The sequence below is a fragment of the Peromyscus maniculatus genome, chromosome 20 (assembly GCF_049852395.1).
Source record: "Peromyscus maniculatus bairdii isolate BWxNUB_F1_BW_parent chromosome 20, HU_Pman_BW_mat_3.1, whole genome shotgun sequence".
Classification (NCBI taxonomy): domain Eukaryota; kingdom Metazoa; phylum Chordata; class Mammalia; order Rodentia; family Cricetidae; genus Peromyscus; species Peromyscus maniculatus.
Window position 1 is genome coordinate 1,710,695 of NC_134871.1, and position 18,750 is coordinate 1,729,444.

General features: G+C 42.1%; 1 protein-coding gene across 11 annotated transcripts in view; it reads right to left on the reverse strand.

Moving 5' to 3' along the window:
- Positions 1 to 18,750, reverse strand: part of LOC143269704 (uncharacterized) — a 211,189-nt gene that overhangs the window by 48,935 nt on the left and 143,504 nt on the right. For 2 of the 11 annotated variants that reach the window (XR_013046285.1, XR_013046284.1), the window contains one exon: positions 15,761 to 15,865. The exons of the other annotated variants lie outside the window; for them this stretch is intronic. The gene's annotated coding sequence lies outside the window, so the exon portion shown is untranslated. The remainder of the gene's footprint in view (positions 1 to 15,760; positions 15,866 to 18,750) is intronic. 11 annotated transcript variants of the gene reach the window in all.

The following is an 18,750-nucleotide window of genomic DNA, read 5'->3' on the forward strand; positions in this document are numbered from 1 at the left end:
AATAATGAGAGTGATTTCATAGTAAAAAAATCTCCCAAAAAAAGCCAGTGATCGGATGGCTACATCACTGAGACCTCCCAAGCATAGAAAGAACTACTACCAATTCTTCTGAAATTATTCTTCTTCATAAAACAATAAAAATAAAAAAAAGTATAAAGAATTCCTCCACCTTACAGGACCTTATTACACTAGTTAACAAAATTAACACATATATAAACACACCTTCAGGCTAATACCTTGAAGAACATAGATGCAAAACACTAGCAAGCCTTTAACAGAGCACATTAAAGATTATCTACTGTGATCAAGTACAATTCATTACAGGGAAGCAAGGATTAAGGTTCAATAAAGATGAGACAGCATATCCATAGAAGGAAGAACAAAACTCACGATCCTCTCAACAAAGAAAAGGCACTTAATGAAATTCAACATATCTTCACATTAAAACTTGGAGCATTAAGCGTAGAAAGAATGTACTCAACACAGCAAAGATTACGTATAATAAGCCTACTGTTAAAATAATACAAAGACAAAAAGCTAACCACTTTGTAACATCTGGAAAAAGACAAGGATATTCACACTCATTACTTATATTCAACATGGTACTGTAAGTCCCAGAAAGAGTGATGAGACAAGAAAAGAAATGAAGGGAGTCCAGGGCTTGGGTAAAAGCCCAGCTGGTATTGCACATACTTACTATGTACAAAGCCCTATTTTTTAGCACCAAATAATAATAATAATAATAAAGCTGTGAAAGACAAAGTAAGATTTTTATTATTGTAGATGGTATGATGTATACACAGAAACCCCCAAGGACTGCACTGAAAATGATTAGAAAGAAAGAGAGAGAGAAAGAAAGAAAGAAAGAAAGAAAGAAAGAAAGAAAGAAAGAAAGAAAGAAAGAAAGAAAGAAAGAAAGAAAGAAAGAAAGCCAGGCAGTGGTGGCGCACGCCTTTAATCCCAGCACTCGGGAGACAGAGGCAGGCGGATCTCTGAATTCGAGGCCAGCGTGAGCTACAGAGTGAGTTCCAGGAAAGGTGCAAAGCTACACAGAAAAACCCTGTCTCAAAAAAACAAAAAAACAACAAAAAAAAGAAAGAAAGAAAGAAAGAAAGAAAGAAAGAAAGAAAGAAAGAAAGAAAGAAAGAAAGAAAGAAAGAAAGCCGCAAGATACAATACCAATATACAAAGCTTTGTACGTACCTATAGTAAACTATGTGAAATAGGCATATAAAAAGCAATCCAACTTACAGTATCAAATAAACAAAAATGAAAGAAACAAGGAAACAACACACACACACACACACACACACACTTGAGAATTTATATGCACAAAAAGAAGGGGAAAAAGACAAAGTTCATGAATGGGAAGAATCAACATTGCTGAAATGTTAATCTAATCTACAGATTGAATCCATTCCTGAAGAAGAATCCAATCCATTTTTCACAGAATTTAAAAACAATCCTAAAATTTATATGGAAGTGCAAAACTCTCCAAAAAGTGAAAACCATCTTGAACAAAAAGCACAAACCAGGGGCCATTATACTTGAGTTCAAAGTCTACTACAAAGCCATAATAATCAAAATATCCTGAGATGAGTACAAAAACAGACATGTGGATCGAAGGAAAACAACAGTGACCTACAAGTAAATTCACACATCTTCAGTCTGATGGTTTTTATTTGTTTGTTTGTTTGGTTTGTTAGTTGGTTTTTCAGACCAAATCTCACTCTGTTAGCATGATACTCACTATATAGCCAAAGCTGGCCTCAAACTGATGGCAATCCTCCTGTCTCAACCTCCCAAAGTATTGAGATGACAGGTAAGTACCACCATCCCTGACCAGTCAACTGATTTTCACAATGGTACAAGAGCAGAGATCACTCACTGGTAAGGAAGAGACAACATTCTCAATAAATGGGAAAGTTGTTAGGCAGGGGATGAAACTAGACTTCTAGCTCTTGCTCTTATCAGTTATTAAAAATCATTTCAAAATGGAATAAAGGCTTAAATATAATGTAAGATTTAAGAGACATCCCTTGGGGTATTAGAAGGAACAAGTATTGTTTTTGACACAACTACAAAAACAAAACAAAACAATCAAACGACAACAAAAATGGAAAACACAAAATTAAATGTGGACAAACAAGATTATGTCAAACCAAAGGGAACTGCCACCAACATAAAGAGACTACCCATAAAATTAGGGGCAATGTTTGCAAACTGTGCATCCGATAACGTGAAAACAGCCATACTAAAGAACATCAAAGACACAACGCCCAATGATCGCTCATCCAATTTAGGAATGTATTGAGAAGTCAGCAGTTCCCCCCAAGGAAAACAAACAAATGGTCAACAGGTACACAAAACTTCCCGCCAACACTAAAGACTGGGAAATAGAAATCAAAATTACACTGAAGTGATTTGATTTCACTCTAATTGCTGTCAGAAAAAAACAAAAGATAAACGCTGGCAGGAATGTTCAGGAAGAGATTCTACCCCTGCACCATGCTGGTAGGAATGTAAACTAGCATAGACATTATGGGAAACAGATTGGAGGCTTCTCAACATGCTAAAAATAGAATGACTATATGATCCAACAGCCTCACTACTGGGTATGTGTCCAAACAAAACACGATCAGCATGTGGAACATACATCTGCATTCCCATGTTCATTGCAGTACTATCTTTACAATAGCCACAGAGAGGAAAGCTTGTGTGTCCATCACACAATGAGTGGATGGATGAAGAAAACGTGGCACGCATGCTCAGTGTGATACTAATCAAGCATAACCATAGAAAAACCCACAAAAACTGAAGCCCTGCTGTGGTGATATTGTGTTCCCCAATATATTGTGAACCTTAATAAACTCATCTGGGGTCAGAGAACAGAACAGCCACTAGATATAGAGGCCGGAAAATGGTGGCATCCATACCTTTAATCCTAGCATTCCAAAGGCAGAGATCCATTTGGATCTCTGTGAGTTCAAAGCCACACTGGAAACAGCCAGGCATGGTGACACACGCCTTTAATCCCAGGAAGTGAGGGGAGGAGGCAGAAAGGTATATAAGGCATGAGGACCAGGAACTAGAGCTGGTTAAGCTTTTAGGCTTTTAGGCTTTTAAGAAGCAGTTCAGCTGAGATCCGTTCAGATAGACTCAGAGGCTTCCAGTCTGAGGAAACAGGATCGGCTGAGAAGTTGGCAAGGTGAGGTTAGCTGTAGCTTGCTCTGCTTCTCTGATCATGCAGTGTTCACCCCAATACCAGGCTCCAGGTTTGTCTTTATTAATAAGACCTTTTAGAGATTCATGCTACACCCTGCTTTTTTGTGACAATGTGGATGAAAGTAGAGGACATTGGTCACTGTAATAGGTGAAGAAAGCCAGGCACACAGAGGCAAGTGCTGTAAGAGCTTCACTTGTAGGTAGAATTGGAAAAGGACTATAGTTAGAAGGAATAAAGAGCTCTTGTTGCTGTGGCATAGCATGAAGAGTACAGATAATAAAAACAACAAACCACCAATAACAGTAACAGCAGGCTGTCTATTTCAAAAAGCTAGAAAAAAAACTGCTTTGAATATTTATTCTATAAGAAAATGAAATACGGGACCAGTGAGATGTCTCAGTGGGTGAAGGTGCTTGACACCAAGCTTGACAAGCTGACTTGGATACCCAGAACCCACAGGCGTGGAAAGAACCAACTTGCCCAACTTGTCCTCTGAATGCACACATGCAGAGTGGCATGCATAAATGCATATGCACACATGCACATATACACACAAGATAGATACATAAAAAAATTAAAAAGAAATGATAGGTGAATTTAGCGAAAGAATTGTTTCCCTGATTGAAACATTATACCATGTTTGTGTGTATTTAAGCATCGTGTGGCACACCCTTAACTATGTACTGTTTCATATATTAGTCTTTTAAAAGTTTCATGAAAGTAACTAGGAAGCCCTTCTCTACTGGCCCTTTCTGCCTCTGCCAGGTGGGTGGATTTCAAGGTCCTAGGGATGGCAGGATGGTGATATGAAGAGGCCTGGCTTCCATGCTTCTGCTCACCAGGAACACCTTGCATAGACTATCACATAAGGAAGAAGATTGGTTTAACTTAAATATTAAGGTTTATTTGTTATAACATCTGCAGCCATTCTAATTAAATAATCCATCTTTCCTTTCCTTCACTGGCTGAGGAAACTGAAGCTCACATAATCAATTAATTGTAAAAAAGGAAACATTGCTAGAAAAGTGTTGATGCCCATCAGTTTCTTGGAAAGTTTCCAGAGTCTATGGTCTTTCCGGAAGTGCTCACAGAGTCCAGAAGCAGGTTCAAGGCAAAATATCCTGCAAAGAACAAGGCATTCTAGAGGCAGCTGTGCTCCCTCTTGGCCAGCTCAGTCCATCTAGAACTCCATTTGCAGTGGTCACAGACATCCCCAAGTATTCTCAAAGGTGCCTTATTACTTGGAGTTTTAAAAAAAATTCTTTTTCTGTTTGCAGTGTATGTGTCCATGTGTGTGGATGACATATGTGTTCATGTGTATGTGGAGGCCAGAGGTTACAATCAGGTGTGTTCCTCAAGCACTTTCCATCCTATTTATTTGTATAGAGTCTCTCACTGAATCTAGAGTTCATTGATTTGATTAGCTGGACAGGCTAGTGACCCACAAAAGTTTTGTCTGCACCTCCCAAGCACTAGTTCTCCGTGCTTGCACAGGAAGCATCCCACTCACCGACCCACCTCCCAACCCCCTCATTACTTGAAAATGGCTGAGAAGGCCACCCCCACCCTCATCTGTGTAGACAGTTCAGTCATTATCAGCGCCACCCACAACCAGACCCAGCCAGGCTGCTTCACAGAAGCCAAACAACTTATCAGAAATAACTACTTGATTTGACAGTAAGGACAGATGTGCAGAAAGGGACATTTCACAAAACCCTTCATTTCCCTGCTTCAAATTAGTCAGCTTCTCGCAACAATGAGAGTCTGAGGAGATCACAAAATAATGACTTTCTTGGGCAACGCCGAAGCAGGGGGTTTACTCGGCACCAATCAGAGGATTCTAGAATGTCAACTCAATCAAGAGCTTTTGTTTTCCTATGAAACAGGGTCTCACTTTGTAGATGGCTAACCTGGAGCTCACTACATACATCAGGCTAGCCTCAAACTCACCTGTCTCTGACTTCCACATGCTGGGATTACAGGCATGTACTAATGCCTGGCTTTTTCTTGTCTTTTCTTTTCTTTTCCTTTTGGGATCAAGAACTTTAAAATATTGCTTTAAGAAGATAACCTCCCCAAGAAAATTTTTGTGCTGTGTCCAGCCACATTCTGTGGATGTCTGTGTACCCTGTTGATTTAGATAGTGCCCTTGGTCTTGAGAGGTGTCGGTGAGAAAGACACAGCTTTTTACCTTGGAAACACAATTTCATGTTGATTTCAGGAGCAGACACATTTCTGAAGGCTCCGGAACCACTGGGTCCCCACTGGTCACTGACTCACCTATCAATGCAGCTCTGCCAGCCTGTCTTCAGTCATATCTCTACATTTCCCAGAAGACTGTGAAGGGGTACAAAGGGCTGCTCACTGGTAGGACTCTGGTGTTTAACAGAGTTTCAGGATGTGTTAACTTAACTGAATTGAGTCAAATGCGTGAATGAATCATACTGGTAAAACAAAAACGGAAAAAAAAAATCCCAACTCCAAGGCAATGAATGATAGTACTTTAATGTTTAGGTGGGTAGGTAAGTAATTATGGAGCCCTCGATACATGCCATCAAGGTGCAACCCTGAGTTAAAGCTTACAACAACATCATAATTATAAGGCAATGGTTTTCCACATTTCATAACAAAGGACGCACAAAGGGTGACAAAAAAGTGGTCTATCATCTTTACATTAAGTAGAGTGAGCTATAGTGAACACAGCAGACAAAACCCTTTCGAAACTGGACTTTACTTCTACTGTGGGTATGAGACTCAGTGAACTGGATGCAAGGCAGGGTGGCTGTCACCAGGCTTCCCTCACACCTCTCCGGCCAAGCTATAGTGTGTGGCCCAGAGCAGTCAATCAGTGGTGATACCTTGTAAAACCACAGGTGGAAAGCGAGGCCCCTCCTCCAGAGGAAACACATTAGTACTTTCTAGAAGGTAGCCACCGCCTGTCTAAATGCCAGAGGCCCACTTGCAGATTAATTAAGAAGAGCCTCCAATGGCCCTGGAAACTAGCCATCAAAGCCACCCGTGACTCTGCTCTTGTGTAGAAAAGGTCACTAGGAACCAGGGCGACCTTTATCAGATGACTCACCACTCAAGTGCAAGAGATGTTGTTAAGTTTGTAAAGTAGAAACTGAAATGAACAAACTGGCTGCCACATTGCTGACCAACTGGGCTACAGGTCTTGGGAGAGGTCCAGAGAGTGGCCTACCGTGAACTTGAAGTGGGGTGAAATGCAGAGAGCCCTCCAGATTCATATCATAGAGACTGAATGGGCAGCAATACAGTGGAGAAATGGCTTCCCGACAATAGACTACATTGGCCACGGGGATAGTTCTTGCATTCATTAAAATGTGTTTGGGTGTGGAGACAAATGTTTGCAATCTAAGCACTTAGGGAAAAGGAGTATTGGGAGTTCAAGGCCAGGGTTACTCTGTCTCAAAAAAAAAAAAAAATCATCTAAATTACTTTCTGGAGAAGCACAAACTTGAGACAGAACATACAAGAAACACAGGAGGCGTGGTGAGCAATGAGTCCAGTGACCTCCACTGGTTTCAGTGTGTGCTTTGGAAACTAGCTCAGCTCTACTTTCCCTTTGGATTCTTGTCAATCTATTCAACACTTAGAAAATGATCTTGGCTGCCCAGCCTTCTAAATACTGGAATCTTTTTTTTTAAATGGTTGATTTTCCAAAATCACATCTTATGGCACTACGGCTCTTACAAACATCTACTTTCAATATCACAACTTAGTAGCAGCATGCTCACCAGGCTTAACACACATATTTTTCATCCAAAGAGAAATAGCATTCTGTCTTCAACCTGATACAGTTCACCCATCCCCTCTTTGATCATTTCAAGGACTGAAGACAGAAAATGTACTCGCTACATGCTAACTTGCCCAATGACCTGTGAATTTGCATTGTTCACATTCACATAAAGCATACGTGAAGATTGGCACTACCACTGAATTTACCAAGTGTTTGGAGATTCCTTAGTGTGTTTTCCAAGGCCTCACATTGTACTGTTATCTTCTCAAAAATAAATTCTGAAAAAGCATAGAGTTCTAGTGAGAGGTCCATTAACTAACAACAGCTGTGCTCTTAATGACTTCAGAATTGAAGGAGCTTTACCGTTCATTCACTGTTTCTCCTACAGAGGGACCTTAACTGGGGGTGGGAGGGGTGCTGAAAGAGGAGCTGTAGACATGTCCTCTATTCTGGCATTTGTGTCTTATGCAGGACATATAGAAGCAGACCCTTTATGGAGTCGATATCTTAAAAGATAGAGATACTTTGCTATGTGGTCTAGAATAAATGTTAACCATAGGATTTCTGAACATCTTTGTCATTTCTTTGACTATACTTACAAATGTTAGTTTTTGTTGAAAAATTGGCTTCCCCCAATTCTTTCCTTACCTTTGGTTTCCTGAATGGTTCCCCGAATGGTTTCTGCTACTGAATTTAGTGGATATCTAATATTTCATGCTTTTAATGTGGATTGCAACATTCACATCCTTCATGAATAGTTTGATGTCAAGAGTGAGGTAGTAGTAATGGGAACTGATGCTGGCTCAAACATCTATTTGTTGTGTGTGGGAAATATAGCCATAATTCTGAGGGATAATAATTTGTTTCACTTTGCAAAAATCTTCTGGGAGAGTTTAAACACACAGAGTGAATACTTCTTTGAAAAGAGTGACACCCATCTTTCCTTCTGGTTCCTAGTCAGGTTGGCTGTGAACATTAAGTGCCAGCCCACAATAAGGCCAACACCAAGGACTTATTGGGAGAAGTGGATGACACAATGAATGAGCATTCCTCCAGTACAGTGTGTACTTGATGAAGACTCACAGATTCCTCAGCTACAATTATAACCACCTGTATAGTCACTGCTCACAGTCCTATCCATGGAGATAGCATGCAGGGCAAAATCCCAGAAAGCAAAAATGGAGCTCACATCTCAGAACTATAAAGGGGTGACAGGCAGCCTGGAATGTGGCAAGGAGTGGCAGAGAGTATTCTAGAGAGAGTGAGCCCTAAAAGGGATAAGGAGCTAGAATGGGTGAGAATGGGTGAGAGCTCTTTCGGAGCTAACTCGATGAACATCCCAGGACCTGTGGCTCATATGTTCTTCATCAGTTTCCTCATCACACAGTAGCAGGAAGCTACCGTGGTCAGCATCTGCAAAGGCATGTAGAACCCTCATTTGAGTGACATTGCTTGCACTCTCACACGCCCCACCTTGATCAAAACTAGCTTGTCTATGAAATAAACCCACCTAGAAGAAATACGACAGTGACTGCAGGGCAAAGGTGGTGCAGTTATTGCATACTCCCTGAGGACAGCTTCCAGGTCAAGGCCACCTTGAGCTACACACTGGGTTCTAGGGCAGCCAGGGCTTCCAGCAGGACCCTATCTCACGCCACAAAAGGAAAGCAATTTTGCAGAAACTGCAGTCTCATGGTTGTTAAAACATCCTAAGAGGCTCAAGCTGGTGAGGTGGCTTAGAGGTAAAAGGGTTTGATGCACAGCCTGAGTTCAAAGCTGACATTTAAAAAACTGGATGCAGTGACTCTGGTCTGTAATTCCAGTCCAAGCATGGTCAAGTAAAGATGGAGGCAGAGTCAGGAGAATCAAAGTTTGCCTAAAAGCTCAGTGGCAGAAATAACAGGAGACACTCTGCCTTTAAAAAAAAAAAAAAAAAAAAAAAAATTATCCTCTGACTCTACTTGAACTGTGGTGTATGCATGTACTTGCCTGCCCCACACACACACATAAGTACCCCAAAACATAATAACTTTTTTAATCCAAAAAGGAACTACAGCAATTCACTAATTTTTGGGGTTGAGATCCAAAGCACTTGAATGAGTCATAGTTCCTTAATACAGTAAATTATAACTTGTACACTCCTCTGGGGAGACTGAAATGGTACTGAGTTAGGAACAAAGTTTGCAAAGTCTAACTGTTGCCAGGTTTCTGAGAAACATAAAAGGAGCTGGCACCACTGAACCAACATGGGCTGCACACTGCCTTTGTATAAAAATACCAACAGAAGGATCAGATGTGAGAAAACAGTCAACAGAATGAAAAGGTGTGAGCATCCCTCCAGCAAGTGTATTTGCATTGTAAGTGCACATAGGAAAACATACTTGGGGGAAGAGCTGGGCACAGAGGCATCAGAGTGCAGCACACATACATGCGTGTACACACATGTCACCCAGGTGCTGATGATTCCCCAAACACTAGCACCTGTTTGCTTAAAAAAGTTTCAATAAAAGTTTCAAAAAGTGAAAGCTTCCATTGTCTCACATCTTCCAATCACACTTCCCAGAAATGTGTATTAAGAGGAAACATATGTTTTTCTTAGAATTTCTCCATGTGTAGGTAAACATGAATATGTTCTATATGGGCCTGCCTTGTTTTTATAAAAAATAGGCCAATTCAGGACAAACAGTACAACAGCTTGTCTTTTTTAAATTAATTGATGAATACATTTACCCTCAAACACACAGATCTTACTGTGTTGTATAATTTTTATTTAATTTTCAGTTTGAAACAATGTCATACTTATAAAATAAGTTTAAGAGTGCAGAAAATTCCTATATAACCTTAGCCCTTCCCAAATATTGCTATCTTTCTTATGTTATTATCACAGTACAATTACTTAATTTTATATGGAACCCAGAAATGGAGGCTTAGGTCTTTAATCCCAGTACTCAGGAGGCAGATGAAGGCAGATCTTTGTGAGTTTGAGACCAGAATGGTCTACAGAACAAGTTCTAGGACAGCCAGAGCTATTACACCAAGAAGTCCTTTCTCAAAAAACCAAACCAAAATAAATAATATAAATTTATGTGGAAATTAGTCCTAGTGGCTAATTAAGAATCTTGATTTAAATTCACCAATAATGACTTTTCTAAGTACAGAATCTGACTTAAGTCACAAACTGTATTTAACTAATGAGTCTCCTAGTCTTTTTTTGGCAGGGGAGGGTGTTGTTTTGTCTTTTTATTGTTTAGTTTGGAGACAGTGTTATGCAATGTCACCTTGGCTAGTCTATGTAGCCCAGGTTGACGTTAAACTTATGAACTCATGGCAATCCCCCTGACTTGACCTTCCAAGTGCTGGGATTTTGGGCATGTGTCATCATGCTTGGCTTCTTAGTTACTCTTCTGGGGAAGGAGTGTGTGTGTGTGTGTGTGTGTGTGTATGTGTGTGTGTGTGTGTAGGAACAGGTGTGTATTTGTGTGGAGATGACACACTAAACTTGGTCTTCATGCATAAGGTGCCTCCCCTCCTTTTGTTTGAGATAGGGTCTCTCATTGGCTTATACATTCTCCAGGTAATCTAGGCCAGCTGGAAAATTCCAGAGATCTACCTGTCTCCAACTCCCATTCTGCCATCACTAGGACTATGGACACGTGTCACCATGCCCGACTTTTCACGTGGTTCTGGAGATTGAGCTCAAGTCCTAATGCATATGAGAAAAGCATGTTACTGTCTGAGGCATTCCCAGCCTCCTTAGTCTCTTTACCATGAAACTGTTCAACCATTCTTTGTCTTCAAAAGAGTGGCTTCATAGAATGTCTCTCAATTTAGGTTTGTCTCATAATTATCTCTTCCTTAGTTTAAGGAAGGTAAGAATATCACAGAAGTCATGGCTGATTCCAGGGCTGGGGCAGGCAGAGCATACTGTAAGCTTGGACCAAAATGTAAGAAAGAGCTAAAAACATTGGTGAAATATCAAAACAGGGTACAGAAGCCAACTTTAAGGGCATAGTAATGACCAAATTTAGGAAAATCTGGGTAATAATGCAGTTTTATTCATGGATTGTTATGATTTTAGCAAGAATCGACAAGACCATAAGCCAATAGATAAGTGGCATTTTTAATGGGAAATGAAGTTCTGCCTTGCAGTAGACTTCTAACTAGTAAATGCAGAAGTCATAACTAGAGGAGAAACTCATTGGCAAATAGCACAGTAATAACTGACTCACAAGAATTCTCAATGAGACTAAAATTAGTTCAGGGGAAATGTGATGAGAAATAAGATACCTACATGTTCTCAAGTGCCTCCCAACAAGATATCTAAAGTCAGAAGAATAGACATTTTACAGAAGAGAAACCTGGCATGTCCCACTTATTCAAGCAGCCAGAACAGACACAAAACCCCTGTGCCTCCTGGACTGATACACTTAGGAAGACATGGCATCATTTGCTCTATAGCAACTGCTGGTTACTTGGTACTGGCCAGTCAAGCTGTCCTCAAGGTTCTATTATGTTGTAGAATTAAAAAAAAAAAAATCGATGAAAATGTCCATCACCATATCCAGAGAACAGACTAGTAGTGGGACTAGGGGCCAAAGTCTGCACACACTCTAACCTTGGAGAAGTCACACCAACCTTCTATTACAGAGGTGGGTCCACTCCATCTCTGAACCTTGCCAATAACATGTGGGAGTTCTTACATCCCTGACTCACAATATGTTCTGTCAGAAGACTTCAGGCTAGAACAAGAATGCCAGATAGGCACTGTGAAGAGCAGACAGGAGCAGGGGACAGAGCAGGAACCAGAGGATCTGGAAGCATCCTGGGTTTCTGGACATGGAGAGACTGTCTGGACTTTAACACCATGAAGCTGCAGGCAACAGCAAGCAAGGAAAGGTACAGGAGAGAACAAGACTGAAATGTCATTGGATGCTATCTTTTCTTATCTCTCTTTCTTCTTCTTTTGTGTGTGTGTGTGTGTGTGTGTGTGTGTGTGTGTGTGGCTTTATTTTGTTTTTTGTTGTTGTGGTGGTGGTGGTTGTTGACCTCGAACTCAAAGAGATCTGCCGGCTTCTACCTCTGACTCCTGAGTGCTGGGATTAAAGGCATGTGCCATCACCGCCCAGATGTTGGGTGCTGTTTCTAAGGGTGGCTATTTAAGGATGACTCAAGAGCTTGAACTTTCCCGGGGCTGTAGCGGACATCATTTCAGTCCTCCAATCACAGCTCGCCTCCCTAATGACAATTAACAGTTTTTGTGCTTCCTGCCACTTTAAGTACATTTCACAATTGTGAGAAAGGTAGAGTCATCTTTAGAGGTAGCAACATTAGAATTGAGTAGGGAGGGAGCCAAAACGGCTCACAAGGTGACATGCTTGCTGTGCAGGCCTCATGACCTGAGTTCAATTCCCCAGAACCATGGGAAGGGGGAAGGCGAAAATGACTTGAACAACTTGTCCCCTGACTGCTACAGCTATGCTGTGTCATTTGTACAGAGGGACAGACAGACAGGCAGGCACGCATGCACGTATGCACGTGTGCGCACGCACGCACATACACACCAATAATAATAATAATAATAAATAATAATAAATATGATTACATTTTAAAAACCATTAAAGGGGAGAAGTGTCTTGGTCAAGACTGCACTGCTAGAAAAGAAAGTGCTTTCCTAGCTAGAAGAATACTGCGGAATTAATGCAGAGAGCAGTCCTCAGTCCAGCCCAGGCCTCTCCCTTTGGACAGGACTGTTATCATACTAAAGGCATACAGACCTTCCCTCTGCAGAAACTGGTGACACAGCTACCATTGCCAGCTCCACTTTGCAAACGAAAAACTTGCAATTTTGCTCAAAGCCCATTACCAATAAGGTCTGAGCTTAATATGCAGGCTAAGTTTGTGTGACTTCAGGCCCAGGCTCCTGAGAACCCTGCTCTGTGCCGATGAATTCATTGTTTAATGCTTATCACCCTGTGAGCAATAAGCAGACGGGGCAGACAAAGGAAAGAGAGCTCCTGCTCATCGCACCTTGAGAAAAACAAAGCTGGAGAAGGTGAAGAGGGGCTGTTACCACCACCAAAGCATACAGTCCACCTAGCACATTTACAGTGCTCACCACCTACTGCAGACAAGACTGCTACATACAGAGATCTACTGTAGATAAGACCTTCTACACACATAAAGACCTACTATGTATATAGACCTAGTGCACAGAAACCTACTATGTATACACACCTACTGCACACAGAGAATTACTACAGACATAAACCTACTGCAGACTAGACCTGCCTGCTACACATCCAGGTCTGGTTTAAAAATTAGTCTTGGGGTTGGGAGAGATGCCTCAGTGGTTGAAAAGACTAACTGTTCTTGCAGAAGACTTAAGTTTGGTTCCGTAAGCATTGAAGTCCATAACTGCCTCTAAATCATATTCAGGAGATCCCACATCTCTTCTGGCCTCTGTGGGCACCAGACATTTACATGGTAAACCTATATACATGCAGGCAAAACATCCATGCACGTAATATCAGAATAAATATATCTTTAAAAACTAGTCTGGGATATCACAGCCTTTGTACCAAAAAAATAAAAGGATGGTTCAACATCTGTGTTGGTTTGAAATAAAATGGCCCCCAAAGGGAGTGGCACTATTGGGAGATGTGGCTTTGTTGGAGTAGGTGTGGTCTTGTTGGAGGAAGTGTGTCACTGTGGAGGTGGGCTCTGAGGTCTTTTGCTTAAGCTTAGCTCAGTGTCACAGTTGATTCCTGTTGCCTGCAAGATGTAGGACTCTCAGCTACTGTTCTAGCACCATGTCTGCCTGCACGCTGCCATGCTCCCCACCGTGATGATAATGGACTGAACCTCCGAACTGTAATACAGCCACCCCAATGAAATGTTTCTCTTATAAGAGTTGCCATGGTCATGATGTGTTGTCACACCAATAGAAACCCTAACTAAGACAACACTAAAATGATGACATAAATGGCAGATCTAAGAAAAATAGGAAGGCCTCAGGATAATGCTTTATGTAGTGACCAATAGAAACCCTAACTAAGACAACACTAAAATGATGACATAAATGGCAGATCTAAGAAAAATAGGAAGGCCTCAGGATAATGCTTTATGTAGTGATGCACAAGACTTTACTCCTCTAAGCTCTCTAGTCTTGCTTGGACAGAGGCAAGGGAAATTAGTAGTGAAGGGAAGAATGTGAGTTTCACAGAACACTGCCAAATACTTCTAACCAATTACCTACAGGCAATATCTTAATATACAGCTGTAGAAAGTAAGACTTAGAACAATATAGTTGTCCAAGTTATTCAACTACTTTTTTAAGTGGTAGAGAAATTCAAGATGAAGGCAGATGTGCCTGGGGCTAGGTTTCAGGTTTTCACTGCAATCCACAAGAGCTGTAGACTGAATTGTGTCACCTCTCCTAATTCCTGTGTTGGCTAATCTCAGTTGTCAACTTGACTATATCTGGAATTAACCCAAGCATTTGAAGTCTGACAAGTTACCCTAAATCAGGGCCACACCTTCTGGTGGCAGCCTACATGAAAAGACATTAAAAAAGGAAACTTGCTTTTTACCTGCCTGCCTTCATGCTCACTGGTAAATCCATCTATCCTGCAGCTCAGGCATTCCTTCTGATATCAGAGACTATGTCTTTGGGATTCCAGCATATGCTGAAGACCAGCTGAGATATAAAACTGATCTACCGAACAACTATTGGGTTCTTGGACTTTCTGTCAGGAGACAACTGTTATTGGACTATGGGACCACAGCCTACAAGCCATTCTAATGAATCCCCTTTTAATACATATTCATCCTATTAGTTCTGTTCTCTAGAGAACCTTGACGAATACAACCTCCTTGAGACTGATAGAGAAGAGATATCCATAGAGATTAGGAAGAGGATGTGAGGTCGCATTGACAGAGATTTGATCTCATAAGATAAGTGTCCCTGTAAGAAGAGACATTGCATGGGGCTGGTGAGATGGTTTTCTGGAGGAAGGAGCTAGCAGGCTAGCCTGAGGACAACGGAACCCCATGGTGGTAGGAAAGAACTAAGTCCCACAAGTTGTGTTATGACCACCTTATATGCTCCCATACACATTCACACACATGTACGCATGTAAAACAAACAAATATTTCTTTTTTAAAGGAGAGTGAGAAACACCAGATCGTCCCACACCTGAGCCCTTGTCCTTACTATGAAGACACAAGCAGACAGACAGACATAAGCTAAGAAGACACCCTTGCCAGAAGCTGAACAGCTAGTACCTTGTCCTTGCACTTCTCAGTATCCATAACTCTGAGAAGATTTCATGCTGACACCATCCAAGACAGGAATTTTGTCATGACAATGAGCAGAGACCAAGACAGGGCAACTCCATAAACCAAAATAGGGCCCAGATCACTTTCTGCTTGGAGTTTTCCTCTTCACTCACAGAACCAAAACTATGTAGGAATCTGCTTTTAATTATACATATGTGTGGTTGTTTAAATAAGAATGGCCCTCATAGGCTCATAAATTTGAATGCTTAGTCATCAGGGAATGAAACTATTTGAGAAAGATTAGAACAATTAGGAGGCATTATTGGAGGAAGTGCATCCTTAGGGGTAGACTCTGAGGTTTCAAAAGCCCATGCCAGATCCAGGCTGTCTCTCTTTCTGCTACCTTCAGATCAGGATGTAGAACACTTAGCTATTTCTCCAGCATCAAGTCTATTTGCATGCTGCCATGCCCCCCATCATAATGATAATAGACTAACCTCTGAAAGCAAGGCTCCAATTAAATGCTTTGTTTTATTAGAATGCCTTGGTCACAGCATCTCTTTGCAGCAATGGAACAGTTACTAAGATGATTGTCGATATCACTGCAAATATAAAACCAAAGATATTTTATTAAAAAAAATAAACAAAATAAAGCTTGTTTTCTCTTTCTTCTCCCAAAGGGAAGTGCTGAGGCAAGGTGTCAGATAGCCTAGGTTAGCCTTAAACTCACCATGTAATTGAGGCTAGCCTTGAACCCCTGATCTTTCTGTTCCTATATCCCAAGTGCTGGGGGTGACTAGTGTGTACCATTTCCAGTTAATATTTTCTCCTCACACCCTATTGTATCTTCGGTACTTGCAAATGGATCTTTGCAGACATGATCAAAATAAGAAGTGGTATTTGAGATTCGGGTGGAAAGTTGATCCAGATAAGAAGAGAGGCACAGACATAGGAGAGGAGGCCATGTGGGAACATCTAGAGAAACATGCTGCAAGCTGAGGAATGCCTAGAGTTTCCAGCAGCCTTCGGAAGCCCACAGAAAAAGGACAGGCTCTTCCCATGACTTGTAAGGACATTTCCATATCAGACTTGTTGCTTCAACGGCTATGGGAATGCATCCCACAGGACTGGAGCAATCTAACTTGTTTCAGGTTGTTAAGTACCACTAGAAAACTAACATACACCCTGTGCTGGCTAGTTTTATGTCAACTTGACACAAATTAGAGTCATTTGGGAAGAGGGAATCTCAACTGAGAAAAATGCTTCTAGCAGATGGGAAAAGGTTGTTGTGCATTTTCTTGGTTGATGATTGATGTGGCCGGGCCCAGTTCACTGTGAGTAGTGCCAACCTTGGGCTGTTGGTTCCAAGCGCTATGAGAAAGCAGGCTGCATAAGCAATGAGGAGCAAGCCAGTAAGTAAGCAGCTCTCCTCCATGGCCTCTGCATCAGTTCCTGCCTCCCGGTTCCTGCCCTGACTTCTTTGGATAATGGCTACAAAGCTGTAAGCAGAAATAAACTGTTTCCTCCCCCAGTTACTTTTTTTTTTTTTTTTTTTTTGAGACAGGGTTTCTCTGTGTAGATTTGCGCCTTTCCTGGATCTCACTCTGTAGCCCAGGCTGGCCTCAAACTCACAGAGATCCGCCTACCTCTGCCTCCCGAGTGCTGGGATTAAAGGCGTGCGCCCATCCAGTTACTTTTGGTCATGGTGTTATCACAGCAACAACAACAAAAAAATCTCACTAAGGTACACCCTCAGTGAATCTTCACACTTCAATGAATAAGAAAGACTGAGGATAGAAAGCCATGTAGGAAAAAATGTAAGACATGGACAAAGGCAAGTTTTGCATCCAATCAGTCATCAATTAAACCATGTTGAAGAAGTAGCCTGGGTTACAACATGAACTATAGCAAGTAAAATTATTTCAGCTTTAGAAGGACAAGAAATTTTGTTGGCATGCCTGATTAGGAAGGGGAGTGCACTCAAGGGATATTTCAAAGGAGGCTACTATGGGCTGAGTGTTTATGTCCTCATAAAACTCATATGTTGACCCCCTAGCCTCCAAGGTGATGGCACTCGGAGATGGGACCTTTGGGAGGTGATAAAGTTATGAGAGTAGAACCTCATGACCACAATAAGTGTCCTTAGAAAAACACACCAGAGAGCAGCCTCACCCCACACACCAGGTGAGAACTGGAAGACGAGCTGACAAGGAGCCAAAAAGTGGGCCCTGGCCACATGCTAATGCTGTGAGCACACAATCTGGGACGTTCAGTCTCTAGAACCATGAGAAATCAACGTGGTTGCTCTGCAGCCACACAGCTGATGGCACTTCATGATTGATAGCAGGTCAAATGCACTGAGACAGGACCAATGGGGAAAAAGAGGAAGAAGAACCAAGCAAACTCTTCCTGCTCCGTAAATATTGGAAAGTGAACAGGGAACAGGAAGCTCTTGTGTCTGATGGGGGACTTGTGTAGGTCGAAGGGGGTCACAGGAAGTGGATCAGTCAGCCCGTTGGGGGCCCTTCAGCAACAAGAGGGCCTCTGCACAGAGGAAACCCCCTCAAGAAGCACCTGCCCTACTCTTCTCCCCAAGCTGGGCTCATTTCCCCCCGTCAGCATTGCCCTTGGTCTATTTTGACAAGTGCTATTTCCACCCTGTGTCGTCCTGTACCCCTGCAAATACAAGGAGGCCTGCCTACCCTAGAACCGATCAGTGTGGTGGAAAACCCAAAGCCTTGTCACCATACGCAGAAGGGCTATGAAAATGGGAGCTGTCTCCTGAGGCCCGCCCTCAACAGCCTGTGGGCTAGAACATAATAGGCTGAAGCCGGGAAACAGGGCTTCCTGGCACGGGCTGCAGAAGGAGTGGGTGCTGCAGGGGAAGTGGGGAATGTACGGCGTTGAGGGGGCTATAGGTCAGCGGCGATGAGGGTAGCACAACTCTGAGTCTCCAAAGGACCAACTAGAATCTGGATTCCAGCTCAAGTGACTAAAGGAAAGGAGAGATTGGAGGTATAGGTCCACATCAGGGCTCATCAAGGATGATTCACAGGACTGACTTAGAATGATGAAAAAGGACAAGACAAGAATTGAACATGGGAGAGGGTAAGAAGGGAAATGTCAGGGTGGGAGGAAGAGCAGTAGGGCCAGAACTGACGAACCCAGGACCCTTCTGGGGCATTGTGTCCAATAGGAGCAGGATGAAGCTTGATGCAAGTGCGGGACACAGAGGCCTTGAGGACAAGAAGCATCTGTTACTGAGAGAATGCTACCAGAGTAAAATGCTACCACAGTGACATTGTAAGGGACTAGGCAAACAGGCGCTTCCAATCTTCTTTTGAATTACCTTGTCTGGCCTCGTGGCTTACAGTCCTCCAGAGCCACAGTTATTTGTTTCAGCTGAGCTGCTGTAAGGGACAGCCACAGGCACAACAGCCAAAACATTCCTGAGTAAGTCATCAGGCCTGGGCAGCATATGGATGCC